Source organism: Nicotiana attenuata, chromosome 7 (assembly GCF_001879085.1).
Source record: "Nicotiana attenuata strain UT chromosome 7, NIATTr2, whole genome shotgun sequence".
Classification (NCBI taxonomy): Eukaryota; Viridiplantae; Streptophyta; class Magnoliopsida; order Solanales; family Solanaceae; genus Nicotiana; species Nicotiana attenuata.
The window spans coordinates 1,471,025-1,478,122 of record NC_031995.1 but is presented as its reverse complement, the minus strand read 5'-3'; positions in this window follow the sequence as shown (position 1 = coordinate 1,478,122).

The window sequence follows — 7,098 nt, the reverse complement described above, 5'->3', positions numbered from 1 at the left end:
CTAAGATTTTGATCCTAGGTGAAAATTCATCAGACTAGGTCCCTTTTTTTTGTTATCATAGGAGAAAGATTCATCAGACTGAGATTTCTATCCTAGGAGAAAGTTAATCAGACTAGGTCTTCTATCTTAGGAGAAAAATTCATCAGACTAAGACATTCATCCTAGGAGAAAGATTCATCAGACTAGGTTTTTTTTTGGTTATCTTAGGAGAAAGATTCATCAGACTAAGATTTCTATCCTAGGAGAAAATTCATCGGACTAGGTTTTCTATCTTAGGAGAAAAATTGATCAGACTAAGACGTTTATCCTAGGAGAAAGATTCATCAGACTAGGTTTTTATTTTATTTTTTGTTATCTTAGGAGAAAGATTCATCAGACTAAGATTTCTATCCTAGGAGAAAGATTCATCAGACTAGGTTTTCTTATCTTAGGAGAAAAATTCATCAAACTAAGATTTTGATCCTAGGAGAAAGTTCATCAGACTAGGTCTCTTTTTTTTTTTTTGGTATCTTAGGAGAAAGATTCATCAGACTAAGATTTCTATTGTTATCTTAGGAGAAAGATTCATCAGACTAAGATTTCTATCCTAGGAGAAAATTCATCAGACTAAGATTTTTATTGGGAGGAAAATCCATCAGGCTAGGACTTTTATCCTAGGAGGAAAAAATGTGAAGATCAATGGCATGATTTTATGCACAATAGCAAGACAAATAAAGGCAAAGATTTGAGAAACTTCCCTTTGTCGGCTATTCTCTTCTTTTCTTTTTCTTCTCTTTTTTTTGTTTTTTTTGAACCACTTTTCTTGCACTGCTTTGTTCCTGTTTCACACAAAGAAAAATTTGTCAGTTTTGAAAATGGTGGTCGATTTGTGGCCTTGAGTCTTGGGCAGCTTGGCGTCTGCTCAATCAATTTGAGTCGGTTCCAAGAGACTTTTGCTCTGCATCAACCCTAATTGTTTCACACCCAGTACCATTTTGTATTTGTGGCTCAATCAGCCTTATCCCAACTGGATATCTTTTCGTAGGTGACCTTTTCTGATATCTTGAATGACTTCCTGCTTTTTGAGCAATTTGTCTGTCAAAGAGAATCACCAGTTATCTTTGCTTGCGCCAAGTAGGCTGACAAGAGTCTTTTGGGGGAGCCTTTGCATGAATCCTCAAGGCATGTTTACAGTAACAACTGAGTGTGCTGGCCAAATTTACTTTGTGCAACTGAAAAGCTGGTAGCAGATTTTGAAATCTTTTCTTGCTTGTTTTGACAAGACCCGACTCAGAGTGAAGGGACACAATGATGCAAAGGAACATTATCAACAAAAAATGCCCCTATCGGGAAGGAAAGAGGGAAGAGTTTTTTTTTCATTTTTTTTTAATTTTGCGCTAACTAGCCTTAATGATCATGACATGCATTTTGGACTTAACGACCTGATCTATCAAACTAATCCAATCTTCCCTTTTACCATTCTTATGGCCTTTGAAGTCGGGCTTGTTCGTGTCAATCATTTGCATCAGCTGCACGACTCACTTTCGACTAGTGGTGTCCCGAGGGATTTTCACCAACGAGGCTCTCTCATTTATTTATCTCTACTTACCGTCGTCTTACAGTGCCCATGGGGGTTTTCACTAGTAAGACTCTCTCATTTTCTTTTATTTTTCTTTATCTTTTATTTTTCTTTTTTTTTTGCTGCTTTCTTGCGCGAGCATCTTGACAATGTTCTATGTCGCGTGACAACCGTTGCTCATTGCATGCTTCTCTTGGCATTCTTGAAGGCATATCGGGAGGTCTTTATTTGGAAGGATTTTGGATAGGGTTGGAAAGAAAGGACGTCATGAAGGCTCAAAATAGACTCAAAATAAAGGGGGTTGAAGACTTACAACTCTTGGAATCGACTCTTTTAAAGTGAAATAAAATATTTGCCCCAGTTTCAACTATTGGGGATTTTTTGGAATTTTTTTTTGAATTCTTATTTGGTTGGACCGAACCGTGAGGCTGCCTACGTATCCTTTTATTTTAAGGAATCATGTCGAACGTAGTTCAAACATCTGACCTAACTATTTTTCATCTTTCTTTCTGTTTCTTTTTTTTTTCTTTCTTTTTCCTTTTTTATTCTTTTATTTTCAAAACAAGTTGACTCAGCTTCTATTTTCTAAGGGCATGGACCTTCCACTATTCTTTTCTTTTTTTTTTCATTTGAACTTTCTAAGAATAGCCCCAGTTTGTACTCTTGGGACATGGTCTTTTTTTTTTCTTTTTCTTTTTCTATTTCTTTTTTTTCTTTTCATTTTTTGTTTTTTGACTCTTGACTTTAAACTTGATTCCAAAAGAGGATGGTCAAAGAAAATAACACAGGCTCAAAGGGGTAGCGAAGGATATAAAATATTTCACTACAAGAAAAATGCTCAATAGCGAAGAGAAAACTGGTCCCTAAAAGCAAGGAAATGGTCCCAAATGGTCAATAGCGACCACCTAATCTGGTCCTTATAGCTTCCGCCGCTAAAGCTCATTAAGGACTAGATGAGGTGCTGGTCGTTAAAGCTGTTTCGCGACCAGTTTAAAACTAGCCCTTAAATGATTTTTAAAGACCATGTTTCTGGTGCCTATTTGCATATTTTAGGGACTAAATTCCTGGTCCTTAGAATATTTTTGCGACTAGTTTAAATATGGTCGTTAAACGGTACTTTCGCGGCCAGTTAGAAGTTGGTCGTTATATCTTTTGCGAGAAGATTAAAGCTGGTCGCTAAGTCAAACAATGTAGCACTACAAAGCTGCGGATTCAACAGCCAAATTTTCCAAAAAGGATTTAAGGATTAACAGTCTAGACCCTAAAGAAACAAGTCAGAAGTCCCTAAATCACATTCAATTTGCAACTTCAAAATCGAGTATATTATTATAAAGATGATATTGTCTTCATAAAATAATACCAAAAATGATCAACATCAGTTAGTCACACCGTACATCAATGATGTAAGCTAGTCACAATATTGTGTTCTTAAACATTTAGCAAAAAACTACATATCACTAATATCTCTCGATTGACATGTAAAATTTTCTTGACATTCCCAGCAAAAAGATGGTCAATCAGTATGTCGTCAAAAATCTGCTTCTTGAACTTCAATATCCAAAACCTGTAGAAGAAATAAGAAATTTTAGTTAGGAAAACTATAACAATGTTGACGTAACAAAATCAGGGCTAGACAGAGAAAAAAGAAGCAAAAAAAAAAAAAAATTAATGGCTAGACACCATTGTTCCCTTTCATCACTTGAAAAAGTTGTCTTAAGCTATATAGAGGGACAAAACAATAAACATGTAAACAACAACTAACACCAAATGAATGGGAAGGGCTATATATTAAGGTGAGAATGTGTACAGTTTTAATCTTACTCAGAAGAACATGAGCCACAAATAATATTTGATTTGTTTGGATTTAAAATATGGATAGCAGTAAGAAGAAGTCAAAAAAAGAATCACATCACAATACTTGTGTTGTATAACATGATTTACTACTTCCAGTATCAGGCAAATAAAATACTAGGACACTATTCAGAATGGATAGCAAAAGCATATTGCACATATAACTTAGAACTGAGGGAGTTTAACGAAGATAGTCAAGGACCAACAAATGATGCAAAATATATATTGCCATAATGAAGTCCAGGTTATGATGATCCTGGGCAGTCTTGATAAGTTGCAAGGTGATGCTAGGGAGTATCTCAATGCAAAAAGGGGTGTGCATCAGAGAGATGAAAAGGCAAAAGAAAATTCTGCAGAACAGCAGGTCTTGCACACAAATGGAGGAAATCAAATTGGTAGTGGGGACAAGGACAAAGTTATGAATCGTGTAGGTGAGGATAACAATGTAAGTGAAGCTTCCAAGATTGACAAAGGTCCTGCTAAAGTGAGTAGTGGAGTAAAAAATCAATCTTCAGGGAAGATCAATGACAGGGGTGATCCAGGACAAAATCGTGTAGGAGCAAGGAGTATTGATATGGGTGGTTGTGAAAATTCAGCTGCTCTACATGCTGCTGCTCCAGTTGTACCTATAGAGGAGGTACTAAAGCTGGATAAGGGGCCTACTGTCACGACCCCAAACACGGTCGTGATGGCGCCCAACAATATTGCTAGGCAAGCCTGACCACAATCGTTCCCAAATCAACCGTAAACCTCAAAACCGACAATCCAAGGAGAATATGATAGTTTTAGAATAATAATCCAATATTTAAGGAAGAATAATACTGAGAAAGATACGAAGTCTGATAAAAACACTCCCAAAAGATCTGGGGTCACGAGTCTAGAGCCTCTAAAACAATCTGAATAACAATATCTGCACGAAAATACTCAAGTCTGGAAATGTATATATAAATAAAACTGAAATAGGAAGAGTAGTCAGGTCCTGCGAACGTCAAGCAGCTACCTCAACAACTCCGAATAGCTCTGGAAAACAAGGACTACTCAGCTAAGCCTCCGGTGTACCTGAATCTGCACACAAGGTGCAGGGAGTAGGGGCGAGTACTACCGACTCAGTGAGTAATAAGCATATAAAATGTCTGAAGATAAGAAATCCACGAAATGCCACAAAGCAAAGCTATAACTATCAGTCCTACACCTTACTACGATCTAACAGCAAAACAACTTCAAATATAACAGTCAAGTAAAATGTAAGGATGCAATGCAATGCACATGACCGCTACGGCGCGTAGCCCGATCTATTTAACGTCGACGGCGCTCACTGGGGGTGTGTACAGACTCCGGAGGGGCTCCTTCAGCCCAAGCGCAATATAATCATATCATTCGCTGCGGCGTGCAGCCCGATCCATACTCAGTCCACAATATGCATATGAGTCACGTAACAGATTTAATTAATTTCCCAATTTCCAATTTATTAAGAAGAATATACTTTAGATATTTAACTTCAGGAAAAATGACTTAGCGTTTCATAACAGTGATTAAACACAGGACTGAGATCAATGATTATACAAAGCATGCTATCACAATGACATTCATCCTCTAAGGATGCTACAGATCGGCACAAGGCCCCAAACACGGCAATAAGCCCAGATATATTCAATACAGGGTGCGTATCAGTCGCCAATATAGAAACATTCTGGTTCGGGATGGACCCAGTCACAATCCCCAGTCATAACCAATCCCGCACCTGCCATGGGGTGCGAGTCACGTCCTACAATAGCGTCACAATGTGATAAGCCGGGGTTTCAAACCCTCAGGCCATCATATACACCAACTACTCACCTCTAACCGGCCGTAGAATGGTCCGCAATGCCTTTTCATTTCGTATCGACCTCCTCGCGCGTCGAATCTAGTCAAAATCACAACGAATACATAAATATGGGTTAAAGAAACATAACCCAATCAAAAATACTTGAGAAGTACTAAAATTCACGAAGTTGGTAAAACCCGAGCCCCGGGCCCACTTCTCGAAAAATTCTGAAAATTACACCAACAGATTCCTCGTCTCGCCACGAGTCCGTGCATATAAAGTTTACCAAAATCGGNTATCCAGCCGTAGAATGGTCCGCAATGCCGTTTTTCTTTCGTATCGACCTCCTCGCGACGTTGAATCTAGTCAAAATCACAACGAATACATAAATATGGGTTAAAGAAACATAACCCAATCAAAAATACTCGAAAAGTACTAAAATTCACGAAGTTGGTAAAACCCGAGCCCCGGTCCCACTTCTCGAAAAATTCCAAAATCACACCAACGGATTCCTCGTCTCGCCACGAGTCCGTGAATATAAAGTTTACCAAAATTGGAGCTCGTTTGCCCTCCAAATTCCATTTTTACATCACAGCTTTCCAAGCCCTAGCTTGACCCGTTTTTGATGAATTTTCTACAATTTACATGTAATTTCTACCATAAATTCGAATATTTAGGCCAAGGAACTTACCTCCAAGTGATTCTCAGTCAAAACCCTCGAATTTCCTTGTTCAAAGCTCTTAAGAACGTCAACAATGGAGGAAAAATATGAAAGGGTCGCGGATGAAATATTATTTTAAAACCCTTTCTGTCGCCCAGCGATTTTCGCTTCTGCGGTCCCGCTTTCGCTTATGCGGGACCGCTTCTGCGGCCACATTTCCGCTTAAGCGGTTTTCACTTAGAAGCCCGGACTTCGCTTATGCGACGCGAAGTCCGCTTCTGCGGTTCCTTCAAAACCGCTTCTGCGGCACATTGTCTGCTTATGCGGACACGCTGGTGCGAGCCACCTTCCGCATCTGCGGAAATTTCCCTAGCCGGCCACGACCGCTTCTGCGACCACGTACCCGCTTCTGCGGTACCGCTTCTGCGGTCCATTTCCGCAGAAGCGGAAACACCAGATGATAGAAAAATCTGACCTGCAATTACACCTCAAAACTCTCGTTTAACCACCCGAATTCACCCTGAGGCCCTCGGGACCTTAATCAAATGCACAGATATGTTCTACTACTTCATTCAAACTTGCTCGTAACATAAAAACGCTATCGCAAACATCAAAATCATCGAATTACCACGGATTCAAGCCTAAGTTAAACTAAAACTTCCGAAACTTGCATTTGATCTAAAACCCGACCTTAACACCTCCGAATGATCTGAAACTTTGCATGCATATCCAAAATCACCTAACGGAGCTACTGCAACTCTCGGAACTCCATTCCGACCCTCGGATCAAAATGTCACCTACCATCCGGAATTTGCCAAAATCCAACCTTAGCCAATTCAAGCCTAATTCTACACCGGACCTCCAAATTAAATTCCGATTGTGCTCCTAAGTCACAAATCATCCCCCGAAACTAGTCGAATCATCGGAAATCCATTCTGAGCATTCTAACTCATAAGTCAACATTCGATTGACTTTTCCAAACAATCCTTCTCATAAAGAGACTTATTGTCTCATTTCTAACCGAACTCTAACCGAATTACTGCAAATTCTCCAAACACATATAATGAAACATATAGAAGCATAAAACGGGGAAAACGGGGCGGTAACTCCCGTAACGACGGGTCGGGTCGTTACATCCTCCCCAACTTAAACAAACGCTCGTCCTCGAGCGGGTCAAGTTTCACGATCCAAACCGAAGGGCCGCGACGGGCACCCGGTGCCTTA